We start from the raw sequence: 22,543 nt of genomic DNA, 5'->3' as shown, positions 1-22,543 counted from the left end.
TATATAATTATTATTTAATATTTTTCAAATAATCTGAATGCACCTCATAAGTTTTGACATTTATGATCACTTTGTTCCTTAAATTTCAAAAAAGCACTACATTTTTGTAAGAAAGTGTTTGTATTTGTCATTGTTACATTTGGTTCTGTATGTGAATATGCAATTACATTTTAAAAGACAGATAAATTTAGAAATTTTTCAGTTCCTAAGGCATTTTCTTCAAACTTGGTCATAATCTAATCTTTTACAACACCCATTATCATCAGGGGCTTAACAGTTTAGTTTAATTATATTAACGTAGCATTTTAAAGCAACTTTAGGGCTATTGTGGGACGGAACTCTTAATTTTGAGCCACGGTCAGATGACGAGAACGACACCTGAGCTGGCATCCCCTCACCAAATTTCCACACCACACCAAGGGAAGACCAGAGGCTTAGCAAATGCAATGTATTGTTCGGGGATGTATATTGCTTTTAATCAAACCTTTAGGTTACCACATAAAATAACGAAAATTATAATTTATTCAAAATGTAATAGAAAAGATAACCAATTCGCACATTAAATATTGATGTTTGGGTAAACATTATATCATTAGTTAAATTGACCATAGTTTGAAGGTTCCAAAATTCGGCATGAGCTGAATGATTTTTTTTTATTTTAATACATTTATTAAAATACTAAAATTTGGTTTGGTTTGGTTATATTAACGTCCCGTTTGAAGCAACACTAGGGCTATTTTTGGACGGACATCGTAATTTTGAACCGCGGCCAGATGACGAGGACGACATCTGAGCGGGCATTTCCGAGCAGACCGTGGGCCTCATCTCCTTGGAGACCTTACATTCTTCTAATCTATTTTCTCTTCAGTGATCAAAAATGTTCTAGTTCAAAAAACTACTTTTTTCTGGATCTACCAACAGCTCTCGTAAGAATCCGTAGAAATCGCGGTGGCCTGGTGGTACGGCCTTGGCTTCCGAAACGGAGGGTTCCAGGTTTGAGACCCGATTCGATCGAGGAACCGTCACGTAAACTGGTTTGGTGCTCGCTAAATCCGTTGGGGACAAACGCCCTCCCACTGGTGTTCTGCGGACGGTTGGAGAGAGAGTGCCAACTCAAATCTCGTCCTCGTCATCTGAGCAACGCAAAATCACGAGGTCCGTCCCAAAATAACCCTAGTGCTGCTTTGTAGTGGGACGTTAATACAACTAAATTAAAACGTAAGAATAAGTGGTCTTCAGGAATACAACCTGTTTTATAATTGTTCCTACCGAAGAAGCATAGGGCATCATCAAAAGTTCTGTAGAACACTACCCCGCAATTAGATGTTCGTTGTCCCTCACTAAATTCCAAGAATTGCATCAGTGAAAACTACCAATGACAGATTGAAACCATCAGCAGGGCGAAAAATATTTTATCTGAGGTGACACCATCTCCACTTGTGAAATAAAAATGAGAACTACTTCGAAACATTTCATTCAGAGGCATTTTCTTTTTTAAAGAACCGGCATGTAATAATAAAAATAATCCTACTAAATACGCGAAAATTTACCAAAAAAAAAGGGCCTTTCATTTTATTAATTTTTTTAAATCAAATCTAACAATGTTAATCCATTTAATAAACCCCCACATAAAAGTTAAATTGAAAAAAAAATCTTTAAAATATTTATTCGAGATTAATATACTGTGACAAAGGAATATAATTGCTTAATAACATTTAAGAGCAACATACATTTCAAACTCTATTTAGATTAAAGTTTTATTAGGTGCTTGCATGTTCTTTGGTCATTTTTTTAACTCTAATAGGGTATTTATTGAGAAAAATGGGTACAATACATATCAATCAAAATATTTTCTGTCATTTTCTACAACTTTTTCCGATTTTCGACCAATAAGACTTGCAATTTATTGTCTTCGAGTATTTTTGGTCCTCCAGGCCATTCTTAAATCGTTGAAACCAAAAACGACAATTGGGAAATGATGGAACAGCATCACCATAAGTTTCTAAAAGTGTCTGGTGGGCTTCGGCAGATTTCTTAAAATCAAACAAACAAACAAACAAAAAAGCAATGTATGTCGGAAATGCAGTTTGGAGGGTTCCATGATTGGGATCTTTGGTGTAATAACTCAATAACACTAAATAGAAAATTTTCAAAATGATAACAATAAAGTAATAGTAAATTGGTAAAGCCCAAAACCAATGTCGTTTATAACTCGCATGTTTACCATACTCGCATGCCAGATACTCGCATGTTTACCCATAGATATCGCTGATCAAAATGCATGCAAGCACTTAATAATTTACAAGTTAATGATTCACTTTGACTTGTAAATATATGACCAACAATTAACTTTGAAACTCAGCTATTATTATTTGACAAAGAATAAGAATTTTTTTAAACCTTAGAACGTAGTTGTCACCACAACAGGGCATAAATCTTATTTTCGTCACTTTATTATGTTCAGCTTCAAAAATTCATATAAATGCATTAATGACTATCTCCTAAACGAAATCAGAAAATTGTACTTGGGGCATCTATATTCCCCTTACTCCCTAGCCGCTAACCACTGGGATTTCCTTGTCCCTACCCTTCTCCAATAACTTTATGGGCCGATTTCAAGGTCAAGTCCGATCAGATTAGGTCTTTACTCTCTCATAGTCTGATCTGTATACGTCTTTATTGCCGGATGCCAGAGAAAACAATAGAAACGCACGTGATTATTCCAATCTTCTGGCTTATTAATAGTTTTCCTAAGCCAGCACATCCTAATAACCGTCGTGTGTTCCTTAAATGTGAAATTAATGAATAAATGCACTCGTCATGAACGTTAAATGTGCCAACGAATGGCGTTCTCGAAGCACACGTGTTTATGAGTACATCCTCCATCAAAACAGCAGGCAAATTAACCGACATACCACCCGATGGATGGGGGTATAGCACAAAGGGATGGAAAAAAACATGGCGGAGGTAATAAGCAGTGGTCTAAATTGGGGGAATCTATGCAATTAAGATGGCTCGCGTCTGAAAACCATTAGCGGCTCGGATCAAAAGCGCCCGAGAATGACCAATTGCTCCAGTCCCTTTAGAGGGGAAATTGCTCGTTAACTCCTGTGCCGAAGCGCGAGAATGAAATGATCACTGGTTGCTGTCGTTGCGTCAGGCTCCAGACGATAATTTTTTTTCCTAGTCTGAAATTCCGCAAACGATTTCGATGGGAATTGAGAATTGAATTGAAACACCGAAGCATATGTTGCTGAGAGCAATCTGATCTTTCTACGCCTTTTCTCCTTTAAAATTCGTCTGCTTAAAAAATAATTTTTAAAAATCTTTATTCTTAAATATTGTTTTTGTTAGTATTTTAAACTTGATTTTGTCTGAATGATAGCAAGTTATAACTACAATAAAAATTCGAAATCTTTACGCTGGCAACAACTGTGCCTCCTTATTAATTTCTATAATTTCAAGCGAATCTTTTGTTTTTATTATTATTTGCTATATGAAAATTCATCTGGTTTATGTCTATTAAACTTTTTCAAAATTTTAAGAGATCCTTCAGATATTTTAAACGTTATTGACAGTACTATACTATCACGTTGCTTTCTTGAAATGTTTGCATGAAAAGGAAAATAAATTAAAATGCTTTTAAGACGTAAGAAAATTAATCGCATTCAATGAAGAAATGAACTTTATCTCATTTATTAGGTAATTTTCATTTCTTGCCGTTATATCACATTTCAGATGGCAATTTTTCTAAAAAAAAAATCTGAAAAAATTACGCAGACGAAATATAAAAGAACTAAAACATGAAAGATGCATTTTTGAAAAGATTGAATTTGGAATTAGTATATATTTTTACTTTTTAGTATAGAGAAAGTATAGTAATCATCAAAAAAATTCGAACTCGAGATTATTTTGAGAAATTTCCACGTTTTCGACATTCCTGAGTTAGAAAAACACATTTTTGGAAAATGTCCATCTGTCTGTGTGTGACAAAGATAACTCAAAAACCTTTTGACAAGACGATCGAAATTTAGTATACGATCTTTACACCAAATTTTCAGATTTATACCAAATTTTGAGTAAAATCTGTTCTGAGGAAGTTCGTTTGTCCGGCTATTCGAATAAAAATTCGAGCAAGGAGAGCTATATAGATAAAATTCGTATATATATTTAATATCTAAAGTGTGGACACCCTTCAAATTGTGAGCCAAATCCAACTATCGTTTAACTGTCTGTCGGTCTGTACGTTCAGACATATGTAAACGCGATGATTCAAAAACGCAATGATTTAAATACATCACATTTGGCGTTGCATTTTGTGGTTACAAGTGTAGTTTTGTGTCAAACTTTTATTTAAATTGGTTAGGCAAAAAGGGGCTAAAACACAAATTCGTTTTGGGATATTTTTAACCACTTGCCGGATTTTAATCGTCAAATAACTTGCAATGATGACACAATAGATTCAGTAAAAATTCTAAATTCACATCAAAGATTAATATTTTGTAACTTTATAAGGTTAACATTCGCTAATATTTCGCAATTATTGCATGCCAATGCCATGTAAATCGTTCTCTGGAATGACACGTTTATTAGAGACTAAGCGAGAAAGTTTTAGAGAGATTACTCCCACTGGTTTTAATCTGGTATAAATCTGCAAAAAGTATTGGTACTTTAAAATTGTAAAGATAGCTAGTTTTAAGTTCAAGGCAAATGACTTTTGAAAGTAAAAAAATAAAATTACATTTTATAGCGAAATTTAGAAACTAGAACTGCACAATTTCCTTTTTAATAGTGATAAGACGCCATAGCTGGCCTCCATTAGGACTGTCCATGTACACAATAAACAGAGCTTATGTAAGACAAATAAAATAAGTCAATTTTGATGTCTGACAGTTTGGAAAAATCGTGAATTTATATCTAAACGATTTGACTGAAATTAAATAAAACCAGTACCTCCCCCCCCTCCGAACTAACTGATGGTTAAAGTAATTTTTTAAAAATAAATGGCAGAACCAAAGAGTCAATCTCCACCAGTTCCATGGCCCACATGGCATCCCATGGCGTCTTCGTTTTATAGACTGCGTAGATATTAAACAAAATTCTTCTGCTATAGCTTTTAATAATAAAAGAAAATCATGGAATTCAATACTTGATGAAGCAATGAAAACGGTTTAAATTTCATGGCAACAATGTAGTTTATTGTTAATTTTTTAAATTGAAAAAAAAATTCAAGAACATTTTGCACGAATATTAAATTTATACCATTGAAAAGATAAGTTTTTGAATTTTAAAGGGATATAAAAAATCATTTTTGTGTTGTACTATTTTTAGCAGTTATGATGTAAAAACGTCAATATTTCGCTCAATTTTCAATTAATCAAAATTTCAAAAGAATCGCTAAGAGATAGACATTCTCAATCTCCACAATATATATGCACCAAACACTCTCACACACACATACATCTTTATTATTTGTAGAGATATATGTAAAATTCAAATGCCCGTTTTTTTGTTTGTTCGAACTTTATACAATTTCACGCCCCTTAATGAATGCAAACGAGATTTAACATACATATTCCTCAGCACGTAGAAGGATTGACTGAACTATTAAAAAGTTTATAAACTCCTCTAAAGGGGGTAAAATGGTGGTTAAAAGATTTTAGGTTTTTTCCATCATAACTTCTGAACAAACAACAGCACAAATATTCTTTTTAAACAATCTTAAAATGCAAAAACTTAAATTTATAGTGATATTATTTTATTGCCATGCATGTTTCCTCTGATTTTAATTAAATTGAAAATTAATTATAATATAGCTGTTATCAATTCCAATATTTTTTATTTACAACTAAAAACTGTACTCCTTACAAATATATGTGTTTTGCTTTTACATATATACATAGTAAACAAACAGACACAAGCGGAACAGCGGAATGTTTTAATCATATTGGAAATAATTTAAAAAAAGTATTTATAAGAAATTAGAATACTTTAATATAAAGAAAAATATATTTAAGGAATAATTGAATTTTATAAATACACTAATCTGGAAATGCGTTTTAAATGAAGTTCGCTTTCGTTGCAATAATATGAAGATATGATATATAGTCCTCTGACCAGATTCAAAGCTACAACATCTTATATGAGATATATGATACCACATATAGTTTCAAAATCAGACCTTTATTTGACTAAAATAAATATGATACTCTTACTCAATCGGAATTATCATTTCTGGATAATTTTTATAAAAAATACAGATATGAGTAAAACATTTTATTTCAAATGATCTTTACTTAAAACTTAACAGATCTTTTTTGTCACTTTTATCTGCAATGAGTTGTCTTAATGCTTGACTTATCCATCTGGTACTTGATTTATTGACATGATAAGCTATGCGCCAAAAATAATGGCGTCACAATTATGCATAGCATGTCATTGAATATACAAATTCAGCAAATAATATATGCATATATTATATTTAGAAGGAGTAGTCGTGGCCGAGTGGTTAAGGCGATGGACTAGAAATCCATTGGGATCTTCCCGCGTAGGTTCGAATCCTACCGACTACGTTAAAAATTTCTTTTTTTAAAATGAATGGAATTTCTCATTCAACTGCAGTAAGATAAATAGAGAAAAAGATATTCTTTACATTTTTTTTCTTTTCTTTCAAATACATAAAAAAATAAATATATGAATAAAACTCAGAATGTACTAATATTGAAATTTGTTGAAAATAGATTATAAAATTTAGAGCCACAAAGAAATCTTTACCGTCTTTCTCCTGACGAAGTTTTGTGTCTATCTGCAATTGATAGCATTTCACAATAATATCGCATATTGAGTTACCTTTTCAAAAGATTCTACATCGCTATTGCACAGCGACAAGCATGTAAATATTTTAATACATGCAAAGATGCGTTTGTGTGTAGTCGTGGCCGAGTGGTTAAGGCGATGGACTAGAAATACATTGGGATCTTCCCGCGTAGGTTCGAATCCTACCGACTACGTAATGGAGAATTTTTTTTAATGTTTTATTTAAAGATGCTTCCAAAATGCTTCGAAACAAGCTAAAAAGAGTTTGGAATCGTTAAACGTTTTCCTTCAGTTTTAACTTTAGAAAGACATTTTTCATATATATATATATATATATATATATATATATATATATATATATATATATATATATATATATATATATATATATATATATATATATATATATATATATATATATATATATATATATATATATTTAATTCATTGTACTTTCCTAAGTTTTTTTTTTCTTAACTTCGTTTTCATGGTTATTTAAATTTCATGAAAATTTATTATAGTATTTAAGTTTAAACATTTTCAGTCTTAACTTAGCAGTTGTTTTAGTATCAAATATATATCAAATATTTTGCTTATATCAAAGATAGAAGTGAATTAACCGTAAAATATACAAAAGAAAATTTTCAGAAGTTGGCTTTAGATGAAAGTTTATTTTTGAAAAATAATTCCTTATTGCATCTTTTGAAGTTTCATGATGAGGAAATTCTAGTAAAAAAACTTGCTCTTCGAACGCACTTTAGCCACCAGTGAGGATTGAACTCACGACCCCTGGTTTACAAGACCAGTGCTCTAACCACTGAGCTATGGTGGCTTCGGCAGCTGTGTTTGTACTTAAAAAGTAAACCTCAGATTACACAATATAATGTTATCAGTATTAACAGTCATCGTTCTGTAAATACAAAGAGACGCATCGTAAAGTTTTAGAACAAAGGGATTTCAAGTGCTTCCTGCTACACGATTATTGGACACTTACGATTTGATGCGTTGCTAATTTTATTTGTTTGTAAGTAATTTCTACTAAATTTGGCAATCTTTCATTCTTTTATCCATCTAATATAGATAAACTTTAAAGAGGTGGGGTTTTTTTTTTGTGTGTGTTGTTTTGTTTTTTAAGACTGCAGAGAAGTTGCACGATAATATCAAGTTTTACCCGTAATTATTAATTCAGGTGTCTAAAAATATCTGTTTGTTTTTCCGATATTTCCATAAAATCAATGACATTAGAGGATGACTTTTTCACGTTTCTATTTTTATGTGGGTGGATTACTGTATTGAAAAGTGTTTTATATTATTTTTCTATTTATTATTTTATTTTTTATTTATTTTATTTTTTATTTATTTTATTTTTTATTTATTTTGAGAAATAATGATTTTTTAAAATATAATATTCTTAATATTTGAATAAGTTTATTTGTAAAAACGTTAAAATTTTATTTCTAAGTTTTTTTTTGTTTTTTTTTTTTGTAAAGTTACACTGATTTTTATAATTGCGTTTGCATAATGCTATTTTGCATCTATAGACGTTATTTTCTCAAATTTTAATCTTTGATAGAATTTTCTTACGAAAAACCTGATAAATTAAGATCTAATGACAGTTTTTGTTCAAATTTGGTATAATAATTTCTCAATATATTCTTCAGTTCTGATTTAGAGAATAAATAATCTAACCGTTTAAAAATATTTTTTAGTTCTTTTAGGGTTTTAAAGTGTGAAAAAATAAAATTGAAAATTCCATGTTATTCATCAATTGAACTCCATACTTAAAGAATGAATAGAAATACAGCTTATTTTTTAGTTCAGAAACTAGATAACATATTTCTTAAGCTATTTACAAAATTTTAAGTAAATCATTTGATAAAACTCTAAACGAGAAGAGTTTTGCTTTATATCTCATTTTAGCTCCCCTCCCCCCCCCCCAAAAAAAACTGTTTTTCCAATTTTTAAAGTATTTTTAGCCCTTAAATGGCATCTTTTTGTTTCATAAGTGCTTATCAACAATTTTTATGGAGATGTTCCAAAATATAACTATTTTCGAAAAATTTTCAAAAAATTTCATCCCTAACGTAATCACATACCTAAAAAAATCATATAAATGCAAACTTTCTATGAAGATTCACTATCTCTGCTAATAATAAAGATGAATGTATGTTAGCACTTTATAGAGCAGACCTTTTGACTTTAATATACCCAACTAGACAAATATATATTCTGAGAGTAGGAATGTGCACCTCAGAGTGATTGCTTAAAAGTTTCAATTAGTTAAAAATTAAGTGAAATGTTGGCATTTTTCATTGATAACTTCGCAAAATAGTGCACAAAATTATTTCTACATCAGCATAAAATTCATAAAATTATCCTTTTAATAGTGTTAACTTTTTTTTTTTGCCATACATTTATTTTTCTATTTCTAATTAGTTTTTAAATATATTTTATAAAAATATTGTTCATCTTCTGAGGTAACTCGAATCGTTTTCATTGTTCCTGCAAATATAACAGGAAAAATAAATAAATTCATTAACTCCTTAGCTTAATATGACGTATCTGACACATGCCTCAAAATATTGAATTTTTGGTAGTTAAATCTACAATTAAATATAAGTAGTAAGCCTTTAAAAATACAAAAATCACTTAGTAAATTCTTCAGCATTCAAGTGTCCTTTATCTTGATATAGGGACCAGAACAGCGATAGATATCTCACATAGGACGCGCCAATTAATTACGCGGTTAAATAAACTTGTTGATAAATGAATTAAAAATAATGATAATATATATAAAAGAAAAAATTTTATGAACTTCCAATTGACCTAAAGATAGGCTAGGACGAAATAAATCCAGAAAAATTTAAAGAAAAGATAAATTTATTATCAAAAGAAATGATCAAACATATTATTTTTCAGTATAATTGCCATGACGATTCGGGTATTTTTCATATAAATATACGAGGTTTCTGATAGCCTCTTCAAAGAACTTTGCTACGGTTTTGTAATACGGACATTTATTTCACTTAGTCTGGAAATTCTCTGAATTTTCTTTTGAAGAAAGAATATCTGGCAGGAACGCCCAAATTTTGGAGAGCGAATATTTGGAAGTTTCACTTTTCAAAATCGCAATTTTGGCACGCTGTTCAGTTAACTCGCTGACTGTAGTGCAAGTAACCTCTGTTTATTTCGAACCTTCTTCATCGACTTGTTATGTCCATTCCAACGGCATCTGGAGATAGGCACACTTTCCCCTCTTTCTCCTCTCTTGCGGTTTTCTGGGGTTCTTTGATGTCTGTTCAGTTTATCGACAATTTTAGGAAAGCTGCGGATCGCGTCCACAGGCGGGGTTGGTCCAACAATGGTTTTGGTCATAATAATGGTTATGGTTTGACCTATGGTCATAACAATGGTTATGGAATGGTTTTACATACAGGTCATAAATCTGTCAGTTGGCAGATTTATGACCTATATGTAAAGGCCACAGGCCATCGGAACGCGGCTTTAAACAATATCTTTACTGTTTCAATAGACTTGCGTTCTTGTTAATCTTCATTGAGAACGTGACTTAGAGCCGAACGATTTTCATCTCTTCCCTGTATTGAAGAAGAACAAAACTCCTAGAACTAATGAGGGACTTCAAAGGAACGTTTAGGTCAACCTTAACGTTCCTTTGATGACAACATTCTTTGACGACAGGAATAGAAACTTGGCCCCAGGATATGACAAATCCTTAAATTTTTACGATGATTATGTCAAAAAGTAACCATGTTTGCTCATAAGTTTTGGAACAAAATTCTTTTGAATATACTTATATGTCTTGTTTTATCGTATTTTCTGCTGGAGGTTGGGAAATAAATAAATACTCCTAAATGTCAGCTAAAAACGGGTTTGTCATTTTTTGAATTTTCGCATACATTTCCGCAAAATGGTTCATTTTCTGCTTATCTTCACTTTTTTATGAAGACGATAAACTTTTTGAGAGAGTAACTTTTAAGGTAAACCAATTTGGCCCAGAATCTAATGTAGGTCTACAAATTCAGTTGAAATATGAACATGCTGAATTTCATGCATCTATATTGTATTTTTGAGTTAATGTATATGTATGCGTATGCATGTCTGTACAGATAGGTAGACAATTCAAATAAGAATACTGTTACGAATCTGTAATGCTGCTTCCCATCATAGTTGGTTCCACCATCGGAAAGAATGTTTTACAGTCATCGGTACTGGACGGAGTCCGGTGTCGAATCGGAGGGTCCCGGAGCTTGGCGGCAAACTTGGCGACCATTTGGCAAGGAATTTGGCGAGTTTGGCGCCAAAATAGATTATACCCGAACCATCGAGAATTTTCCCAAGCCGTCCAGTAGGAACGGAGATACGCCTCGAACGTTCCTGATTGGTTGAGAGGCTTCTAGCTCCGCCTCCTGATGCCTATAAAAGGAAGCAGTCCTGCCGCAGCCAGTAGTCGTGGACCAGTGGAGTCGAAGAGTAGTCGGAACCGACCTTCCAGAGATAAGCGAAGCAGCGACGGAGTGAAGCTAGTGCTGAACTAAGCTGTGTGCTGTAGTAGAGCTTGTTGTATGCTGCTGTTTTGCATGCTGTGTATGCTGCACGTCTCGGCTGAAGATAATCGTCTTCTGTGCTGTATATAGTTGTCGTCTTTGTGCTGTCCTGTGTGTCTTCGTGTAAATAAACGTCGTTGTTTTATTTTCTACTGGTGATTGAGCGTTCTCCACACCATATCACTTCCACTATCCAAACGAACCCCGGAAATTTCGTAACAATACATTTGCAAAATTGGAGGGACATCAATAACATTGGTGAACAGATAATATTTCAAATTTTCTTAATCTAATTCGTTTCATTTTTGAGCCATCTATCTTGTCAACAGTCAAATGAGATTTCTTAAGAAATCAAATGTTCTAAAACTTCCACTCATCATCTCGTGAACGAATTTTAAAAATAAAATATTTGTTGTTCTTTCTACACTTTAAATTTGAGAATGTAAAAAGAAAAATAAATATTTTATATTTTGGTCAAAACAAGCTTCATTTATGAAATATATTACAACCCTTCTCACACTTGTTTGAATATTTTAGAAATCTTCTATTATATAAATTTCTCATGACCAGGAACTTCCTTTATTACTTAGATGAAAAGACTGTCTCAAATTTAGTATTGATAGGAATTCAAAATTCATAACTTAATATCTATCAAATTGAAACGCTGAACGTGTACACGAAGGCGCAGTCAGCTAGCGCGTCCGTTTGTTAAACGATGTAACTTGGTGGTTCGAGCCCACCTGGGGGCGAAAAATATCATTTTCTTTGATAAAGATATTCTTTTAAATTTAATATTCGTACGATTAAAATCTGATAATACATTTCTTTTACATCGGTGCAAGCTGTGTGGCCTCCGCTCCGCAATCGGCAAGCGCGATCGGCTGTTAACCGATATGTTGGTGGTTCGAGCCCGTCTGGGGGCGTTGAGCATATTTTTCTTTGATCAAGATATTCTTTTCAATTTAATATTCGTACGATTGACATAGGAGTAAACACTGTGCCATCCGTGGCGAAATGGGATAGCGCGTTCGGCTGTTTATCGAAAGTTTGGTGGTTCGAGCCCACCTGAGTGCGATGAATATCTTTTTCTTCGATAAAGTTATTCTTTTAAATTTAATATTCGTTTGATTGAAATCTGATAATACATTTCTTTGGTATCGCTGCAAGTATTTTGGCCTCCGTTGCGCATTCGCCTAGCGCGTTCGGCTGTTTACTGAAAGTTTGATGGTTCGAGCCCACCTGGGGGGAATGAGTGTCTTTTTCTTTCATAAAGATATACTTTTAAATTTAATATTCATACGATTGACATCAAAGCAACCGTTGTGGCCTTCATGGCGCAATCGGCTAGCACATTCTGCTGTCAATCGAAAGGTTGTGTGTTCGAATTAACATGGGGGCGATGAGCATTTTTATTTTTTTTATAAATATATTCTTTTAAATTTAATATTCGTACGATTGAAATCTAATAGTACGTTTCTTTGACATCGGTGCTAGCAATGTGGCCGTCGTGGCTCATTCGGCTAGTGCGTTCTGCTGTTAATCGAAAGGTTGGTGGTTCGACCCCACCTGGGGGCGATGAGTTTCTTTTTCTTTAATAAAGTTATTCTTTTTAATTTAATATTCCTACGATTGACAACGGCGCAAGCATTGTAGCCTCTGTGGCGCAATCGGCTAGTGTGTTCGGCTTGTAACCGAAAGGTTGGTGGTTCTAGTTGACTTGGGGACGATGAGCATGTTTATTTATTCTTTTATTATATAAAGATATTCTTTTAAATTTCATATTCGTACGATTGAAATCTGATAATACATTTCTTTGACATCGGTGCAAACAATGTGGCCTCCGTGACATAATCGGCTAGCGCGCTCGGCTGCTAACCGAAAGGTTGGTGGTTCGAGCCTACCCAATAATATCTTTTTCTTGATAAAGACATTCTTTTAAATTTAATATTCGTACGATTGAAATCTGATAATGAATTTCTTTCAAGTTGATTAATCTGTGTTGCGTCAGTATCGCAATTGGCTAGAGCGTTCGTCTGTTAACTGAAAGGTGGGTGGTTTGAACCCTCCTGATGGCGATAAGAATATCTTTTCTTTTGATAAAGTTATACGTTGAAATTTAATATTCGTTGTATTTAAATACGATAATCAATTTCTATTATATTGATACAGGCAGCTTGCCCTAGTTGGCGAAATTGACTAGAATGTTTGACTGTTAACCAAAATGTATTATGACCTTCATGGAGTGAAGCTCGTTAATTTTTTATTTTTTATTTTCAAGTTATCCATTTACTGATCTATGTCAATTTAATATCTTACAGCTCTTCTTTTATGGGGACTTTTATTTGAAAAATATGTATGAATCACTAATTAACCAGAATCATTTGATTAAAACCCCAGCGGATCTTAATGACGTTAACAGATTACCTTTTCTTTTGATGCAAAATGAAATACAGCTAATGCTATAGAATTCAATTTCATTTTGTTGATAAATGATAGGATACTCTTGCCATTATTTTCTTTTTGATGCAAAGTGATTGCGAAAATAACGTTTCAAAATTTAAATATGTTATTGATGAATCTTATAATGCTAAATAAAATTAATTTAAATTAATATTAATGGAATCAGACATCTCAACTCTAGTCAATTCTATACTTAATATAGTGTCAACGTTCTCTTGAAAACTTCACTTAAAAAATCGTTTAATAGGAATTTGTAAAGTGAGTTATAAAAACGATAGGAAAACATATAAATAATCTATCTACCCATTTCACTGAACACATATCCTAAGTTACAAAAAAATTCTTTTCAGTGCTCTTATATACAGGCTTTTTAAAAGGAAGCAAAGAATATTTTTTTAGTTACAGAAACTTTTCATAAAAATTTTCTTATTTTTGTTAAGATTTAAATGCAATACCTGAAACATTTTCTTAGAGTTTTGTTATATTGAAATTATCTTTCTTAATATAAAGAGAAATAACTAAATATTGTCCAAAGTCAAGGTTCCATTAAATGAAAAATTCGTTAAATTGAAAGCCATTGAAAGGAGATAACTGCACTTATTTTGAAAAAAAAAATGCCCCAAAGATTCCATGTTTTAGAATTCATTTAATGCCTAAAAGATAAGAACAAAATAATCAAAATAACAAAACCTTCTCATCATTTCTTTATATCAAAAACGAATAAATGTAAATATACTCCTAACATTCGCATCTAAATCATCCATTTAATGTAATAATATGTACTCTTTGCAAATAGCAAGCAATTGTTAAATGTTAAGAATTAACTCTCAATATTTATTCAGCTGTTTTGCATATCTGTTCATTTCCTTTACTCTCAAAATTTAGGTCCTGATGGTTAACACCAGTATCGGATTATATATTATGAAGACGCTGTAACTTTTATTATATTGTTCATTCATGCCTGTTCGGCGTTTCTATGATGTGACGTCATTTTCCGATGGCGCTAATAATTTATCGTTTGGCTTCTTATTTTTTTTAATTAGTTAAGTCTTTCAGATGTCTTTTAAGTCTTTCACTAATTTATCGTTTGGTTTCTCACATTTAATTAATTAATCTCGCTCCACAATGAATTCTGAAAATATCGTTTGATGTTTCAACTTTTTTTTTTTTTTTCAGTTTTAATTATCGCACTTTTGTGATGCGCAATTTATGTTTATTCTTTAACAACCTGTACCATTTATAACCGTACTTTCACGACTTAAACCGCGCTCTTACAAATTGTAAGTTTTTCTCAAATTATTTGTAAATATGTTGTAAGCATTAGAATATAATTTTAAAATCACGCTACATTATATTCATAGGATTTTACCACACATTCTACTGCTTCCAGAATGTTCAAGAAAAAGCGGATTTGTGAATCGAATAACTTGATACTACTTATTCATTACTTTCAACTACAAAAATGCATAAATAAACGACTTTTATTATTCTCAGCTGTTCGGTCCTGATTGTATCGTATCGTGCACTACAAATGCATCGTAACTAATCAATTACCAAATTACAGATGAATTTAAATTAAAACGTGAGTATTCAAAAATATATTTTCTCTTAATTTCTCCACTATTCCTTATTCTTATTTGTAAAAATTTATTCAAAGTCTGCTGAACGATAAAAAGAGAGCTCATTAAATTGTAAAACGAACTCCGAAATATGTTATTATTGTAATTATTTACGGAAAAAGGAATTAATAGTACAGCATTTTATTGTCTTTTTATTTTTCATTACTTATCCCTAATTTTTAACCTTCAGATTTCAAACTAGAATAAAAGTTTCTATTTTGTGTAGACGTATAAAATTTCGCTGCTGGTGTCTTTTCCAAAATTCGAAATTGTGCATTGTAATTTAATTGCTATATTTGAAAATATATTTTACTGAAAATTTAGGAACATTTTAGAAATCAACTTTGTGCAATAACATTTATAAGAATTATCACTAGAAAATTCCAAAGTAGCATAGTTTTTAATTAATTAAAATTCCCCCCCCAAAGATCACTATGATGTACTATATGCTACTATGTGATATTATTGTTATTACTATTTTTCAAATTTTATATGTCCTAATTTTGAAAGCTGTAGGTCTAATAGTCTATCCTACTGAGCACCAGCATACACAGATTCACACACCTTTGCCTTTACGAATAATAAAGTTGGCTTAAATGAAAAAACAGAAATGATTAAAAGTAAAATTGTTCTGTATTATCAACAGTTTTCATAGATATTTATTTTTCCCTTTTGACTTTTGGAACAATGTTCCACAAACTCATGACCTCAAGAGGGGTCTTATAGAAAAATACATGTGACAAAAACTTTCAAATAATAGCATATAAATACTTTTACAACTATAATAAAAATTCTTAAGAAAATCACCTTAGTATAAAATATTTTCTTAAAATTTTCTAAATAATTAATTTAATTTAATTATTAATTATTTTTATTTTTCAATGCTTTGGTCTTTTATTTGTTTTAAAAATTTGGATTGATAGCATGATTTTCCGGATAAATGGTCTCAGATATTTTTCCCTTACCTAAAACAAGTCAATATTCCTAACATTTTAAGAGCCCAAAACTCTTATATAATGTGAGGGATTATTATTGATCTTGATTTAAAAAGAATTAATTATTTCCTTCCTGTGTTTGTGCCTTCAAATTTTTTTCAAAAGTTAGATTATCTATATAAAATTTTAAAACAATTAAATCTGAAAAGCATAGCGATTGATTTTCTATCTCATTTTTTACAAATTTTACGCTATCTTTCAATTTGTATGGTGTTTGAGTAAAAACATGATATCAAATAACAAAAAATTATCACTAGCAGAAATCTTTCCATTTTGTGATCGCTGTCAGCTGGTTACACACACAGGTAGAAAATCAATTTTTATTATCAATGATCATCATGCTTCGAGTGAGGTAGCGTGGCCGAGTGGTCTAAGGCGCTGGTTTTAGGCACCAGTCTTTCGAGGCGTGGGTTCGAATCCCACCGCTGCCAGGTTGCATTATTTTTACTTAAGAAAAATTTTGAGATTTCACTTTTACGACAAAAAAAATTTAGAAAGTTATTGAACATGATTTATGTAAAATCAATGTTATGCAATATTTTATATGATATTACAGCAGGAATTCTAATTTAATCGTAGAAAATAAATATTGTTAGGTAATTTTTTTATCGATTAAATAAACATTTAATATTTAAAAACTGATGCAATTATTACAGAGAAAAAAAAAAGGAAATCTATCCGAAATAACTAATTTACGGATAAATAAATTATTTCCAAATTTTTTTCGCAACGTGTGAGCCCGGATAGCTCAGTCGGTAGAGCGTTAGGCTTTTAACCTAACGGTCCAGGGTTCGAGTCCCTGTTCGGGCGATATCGTTTTGAATCTTTAAAGGACGAATTTTTATCTGATTGCTGTACTTTAAAATATTTTTGTGATGAGACAGATTTCAGAAAATAGGTTTATTTTCTCAAATAAGAAAATTGAATTTTGTTTGCTGAGTAATTTGTTTAATATACAGTAAGTACTCTTTAATAGTTAATTAACATCTAATATCTAAATTGTCAACGATAGGCTTAATCTTCAGTTGGAAAAAGATTTTAAAAAATTATATAAAAATGATATAAAAAAATAGATTATAATTAATGTTATTTGAGTAAATGAATGAAAGATTAAAAAATTTACGAAACTTTCATTTACATATAGTTCCCAATCCGATCAATGACATTCAGTAAAAAAAAATTTGGTATACTAAAATTTCAAATCAAAAAATTATATTATTCAAATCTGTTGACAGAATTAATATAATTTTTTGAGTTTCATTTTTTTTTTTTTTTTTTAGTAACTCTACGAATGATTCGAGAAAACAGAGTGATTTGATTATTTTTCAGACGGCTGTCGAAACGGTTTAAAATAAAGCTTCTTAACTCGGTTAGTTTTGATTGCAAATGAGTGGAGCTTTATTTGTTTACAATTTTAATTCGCTAAAATAATTTATTAAATATAGCTAATACAAATTTGGGTTTTGAGATTTTTTTTTCAGTACTTCATTTATTGAATCATACAATACCATACATAATTCCTCATGTTATTTAAAGCATTTTTTCAATAGTTTAGAGGCAAGATGTTGGGCCCCGATTCGAGTAGACAACAATTAATTAACATATAATAATAATTAAATTTCTGTAACTACTTAAAGGAGTAAGACACTTCGCTACAATTTCAAAAAAGAAATAAAAGTATTTAATTTCTTTTCCCAACAAAAAGTTTGGTAAGTATTTTTGCCAATTTTCTTTTCAGAAATAGATGATGCTATATTATTGACGTAAAATATTAATAATTAACCGTATTGAATGTTAACCTTAAAATCATATTTGTTTGTAATTGGCTGGGGCAACTTAGGAAAAGCAGATCTAATCAGAGCTAACCATGAAAACATTTAACAACAGATGAATTTGGTGGAACTTTGAAGAATCTTATTATAAATGTATCAATTTGCAACTACATGAAATCCAAGTTTATGAGCTATTTACATAAAAAAATATTTAAAAAAATTTCATAGCATGTTGCAGTAGTCCTTATCTATGAAATACTTTTATAGAGTCACAAGTTTTTCACAATCTTTATCCCTACTTCCAATTTTAATGCTGTCTGAGTAAAAACTTGATAACACATAAATGTAATTTAAAACATCATTGATTTATCACTCTTTTAAATCTTCCTTTTTTGTGATAACTATCGGCTGTTTACACACAAAACATAGATAATAATTTCGTTTTATCAATCAATCGCCGTGCTAGAACAAGCGAGGTAGCGTAGTCAAGTGGTCTAAGGTGCTGATTTTAGACATCAGTCTTTCGAGGTATGGGTTCCCATCCCACCTCTGTCAGTGTTCATTTTTTTCTGGGGGGGGGATAGCAAACGCTTTATATAGGCTGTTTCAAGACAAAAAAAAAAAAAAAAAAAAAAAAAAGCACATGGCCTAATTTATGTGCAATCAATGCTATGTAATGTCTAAAATTTTATTTCTGCAAGAATTATTACACTTGGAACAAAAAAAAATTTAGCAGTCAGAAAACAAGATGTGTAATCGTATAACTTTGCTTCGATTAAATATAAAATTTAATACTTAAAAATTGTTTACATGATTTGAGGGGACGAAAGAATTATTCTTTATATCAATCACATTCGAATTTAGATATATAACTTTCATGGTCTCCCCAAAGCTTTCTCGCATACTCTCAAATGCCTAGTTCATTTGTTTTTCTTGCAGAGTTGTCACATTCTGATTACTTAAGCGGTGTGTGGAAATTGATGGGTTTTTTATTACTGTATATATAAAGAAGATATAGTAAGTAAATTGGATTTTATGTTGATAAAGCAGTCGCTATGTATTTTATTTATCGTAGAGTTTTGAGAATAATGCACCTTTCAGTAAAAATTTTTTTAATACTATTTAATCAAATGAGAGCGTTTGATTTCATGAAATCCCCTTATATTGGCAATATAAAGAAATCCGCCTCTTTATTTTCTGTAATACAAATTGCACAATGAAACGAAAGATTTTTAAAGAAATTTGTGATTTTGTGAAATGAATAAAAGTATTTCTTCTGATGTTACACTTCGTTACGAAACAATTCAAATAGATTATTAATTTACTATTAAATTTATTAAATTATTATTACTAATCACTAATAAATTTTTTTCATAGATATTGATTGGAAGGTTTCACTTATGGAATAATTAAAAAAATATATATCTTTTTTTCTTTACCAATAATTTAAGAATTTATTTATAAAAAAAGATCCGTTTTATTTGAGTCATGGAATTGTTCCGAGGAATTATTTTTATATTCAGTGATTTTTTATTTCTAACTTAAGCGATGTAAAATCATTACAGCGTGGATTAAAAAGGTTTCATTTCTTTTATGGAATAATTCTACTGATTTTTTTTAGTTATTTTTTTTTCATTAAAAGTAGTAGAAAAAAAGTATAAAATAAATTAGTATAAAAATAAATATTATTCTATTTTACGTAATATCGAAAATTAAATATTAAGTAAACTAATTTCATATCAGAAAAATGTTTAAAGTAGTAATGTAAATAAATTGAAACTTTACTATTTTAATTCATTTTCATGTTCTCATACAAAACTTATTTACTCGGATTCCGGAAGTAGGGAAAATTTCTCGAGTTATCGAAATAAAAAAACAAACGCCCGAACAGGGACTCGAACCCTGGACCGTTAGGTTAAAAGCCTAACGCTCTACCGACTGAGCTATCCGGGCTCGGAGAAACTATGAAATTTTGAAAATAATTTCAACCTCCAACTGACTTTTACCTAATTTTTATTTTCCCTTTCTTTTTCCTTTTTCGCATATGTACAGACAGTATTTCGATAATTATAAAACGAAGAGAGTTGCAGGGATGAAATTCCATATACGGATTGAATATTATAGTTTAATATTTATCAAGTTTTTAGTCAAATCCAACAAGCGGTTGTCCGTCTGTCGGTCTGTACTTTCAGAAAACTGAGTGAACTCAAAAACGCAATAACTTAAATATATCACATTTGATACAGGATTTTGTATCTACAAGTACAGTTATGCTTCATATATTTGCTTCAATTGGTTGAAAAAAATGAGCTTAGATCCCAAATTTGACTTTCGGATACTTTTTATCGCATGTCAGGTATTAATTGCTCCCCCCCCCCCAAAAAAAGTCGCCAAGTATCACACAATAGATTCTGTAAAAATGTTAAATTTACACCAAAGGATAATATTTTGTAATTAATGTACGCCAGTGCCATTCAGGGCTTTCTCTGAGATAATATCATTATTAGAGAATATGCGAGAAAACTTTAGGGAGACCATTCCTGTTGGCTTTAAAGCTGTAATTCATTTATTTGTTATATATTCAAAGTTGTATTTATTCGATAGAAAATTATATATCTAAATTCTAATGTGATTATTAAGGAGAAAAATTCCCTCAGCCCCTCAAATCATGTATCAATTTTTAAGTATTAAATTTTATATTTATTCGAAAAAAAATTATGTAATCACTCACTTTATTCTTTGATAATTTTGTTTTCCGATTGTTAAGTTTTATATTCACAAAAATTTCATAATCCTTGAAAGAATAGCATTTCAGATATCACAAAACATTTTCTACCCTAAAGTAAACAAATCTTGGCAGCGGTGGGATTCGAACCCACGCCTCGAAAGACTGGTGCCTAAAACCAGCGCCTTAGACCACTCGGCCACGCTACCTCGTTACTTCATGCTCAGTGATTGTTAAAAGGAAATTATTATCTATGGTTTTTTTATCTTTTTTTTCTTTCTTTTTTTTTAATGTAAATAACTGATAGTGATCACAAAATGGGCAGATTTCAAAGGTGATAAATCGACGATCTTTGAAATTACGTTTACTTGTTATCAAGTTTTCACTCAGACAGTAATAAAATTAAAGGTAGGGATAGAAAAAAATGCAAAAATAGGATAATTAATTAATGGATTTATTTTATTTTCCTAATTAAAAAGAACACTCAACTTTCTTAAAATTTTTAGAAGTAATCTAGACACTTGAAAGTTTCATTTACCGTTTCTGAGTTTCGTCCTTTAAGACTATTCTATTTTGCTATGACATGCTATTCTACTTTTTTTTTTTTTTTTTTTTTTTTTTTTTGTCAGACCAACTACATTGCCGGGAAAAAAAATCCCAACAGCAAGAAAAAATTATTGTAGAGAAATGAAATTTCAACAATGTATTTGTCTAGTTCATATGTTTAATTGATTAAATTTTCAAGATCACAGGTTAATTTAAGCTCAAGAAAATGCATTTAAAATATGAAATTTTTAATGCATAATCGGTTAATAATCGGTGTATCCTCCAGAATTCTAAATGCAACCCTACAAAAATTTATGCATTCTTTCATACAGGTGCCGAATGTCACTTTGTGGTATGGAATTCTATGCTTGTTGTACTTGTTCTGTCAATACTGGGACGGTAAGTGCTGGCTGTGGATGACGCTGGAGTTGTCGTCCACTGAGCAGTGCTGTAGCAAAGAGTAAAATTAATAAAATATAAATATCCCTAGTGCCTATCATAGAATGTGCCAAGAAGGTAAAATATAAGTGATAATTTGTCACATTTTTACAAAAATGATAATGGGGAGAAAAAAATCATGACCTGAGTATTACGTACTCTCTCTACGCCGCTGCCATTACGATGTACAGAAGATGCCACGATTGTCTTTTATCATAAGTTCTTAGCGGAATATGTTCCACCAAATGGGAAAAGAGACGCCTAAATTGGAAAGGAAATTTCATTGACTCAGCTTTGGCTGTTAGTGGAACTAGAATATCCATGAAAGTAATTTTATTAACTGCTTGATCCTAAGATTTATTCCGAGTTTGTGTAAAAATTGCAGTCCAGTGAAAGAAATTTCTCTATTCGTGATTGTGTAACATACTCGCTCAGGCAACCCAGTTCTTGAGGAAAATATTATAATTACTTTCCCAGATGTTTCCTGTATGCAGTACAATAGGAAGATATGCAAAAAAACTACATGTGATGGAAGATGCTTTGATTGTATAGAAAGAAATTCTGGGATTGTCCCAGAAGTTCGGAGAATTGCTTGCTGGGCTATGAA

The 22,543-nt window shown here is 30.9% G+C and overlaps 7 non-coding genes across 7 annotated transcripts; 4 read left to right on the top strand and 3 right to left on the bottom strand.

Annotated features, from left to right (window-relative positions):
* Window positions 1-6,490: 6,490 nt before the first annotated feature.
* Window positions 6,491-6,572, top strand: Trnas-aga (transfer RNA serine (anticodon AGA)). The gene has a single exon. It is a non-coding gene; the product is annotated as a tRNA-Ser (tRNA).
* Window positions 6,573-6,928: 356 nt separating this feature from the next.
* Trnas-aga (transfer RNA serine (anticodon AGA)) lies at window positions 6,929-7,010 on the top strand. The gene has a single exon. It is a non-coding gene; the product is annotated as a tRNA-Ser (tRNA).
* Window positions 7,011-7,575: 565 nt separating this feature from the next.
* On the bottom strand, window positions 7,576-7,648 carry Trnat-ugu (transfer RNA threonine (anticodon UGU)). Its single transcript has one exon. It is a non-coding gene; the product is annotated as a tRNA-Thr (tRNA).
* A 9,158-nt stretch (window positions 7,649-16,806) lies between these two features.
* On the top strand, window positions 16,807-16,886 carry Trnal-uag (transfer RNA leucine (anticodon UAG)). Its single transcript has one exon. It is a non-coding gene; the product is annotated as a tRNA-Leu (tRNA).
* A 306-nt stretch (window positions 16,887-17,192) lies between these two features.
* Trnak-uuu (transfer RNA lysine (anticodon UUU)) lies at window positions 17,193-17,265 on the top strand. The gene has a single exon. It is a non-coding gene; the product is annotated as a tRNA-Lys (tRNA).
* A 2,842-nt stretch (window positions 17,266-20,107) lies between these two features.
* Window positions 20,108-20,180, bottom strand: Trnak-uuu (transfer RNA lysine (anticodon UUU)). The gene has a single exon. It is a non-coding gene; the product is annotated as a tRNA-Lys (tRNA).
* Window positions 20,181-21,081: 901 nt separating this feature from the next.
* Trnal-uag (transfer RNA leucine (anticodon UAG)) lies at window positions 21,082-21,161 on the bottom strand. The gene has a single exon. It is a non-coding gene; the product is annotated as a tRNA-Leu (tRNA).
* Window positions 21,162-22,543: the final 1,382 nt, after the last annotated feature.

The sequence above is a fragment of the Argiope bruennichi genome, chromosome 10 (assembly GCF_947563725.1).
Source record: "Argiope bruennichi chromosome 10, qqArgBrue1.1, whole genome shotgun sequence".
Lineage (NCBI taxonomy): Eukaryota > Metazoa > Arthropoda > Arachnida > Araneae > Araneidae > Argiope > Argiope bruennichi.
This window is presented reverse-complemented; position numbering and strand designations above follow the sequence as displayed.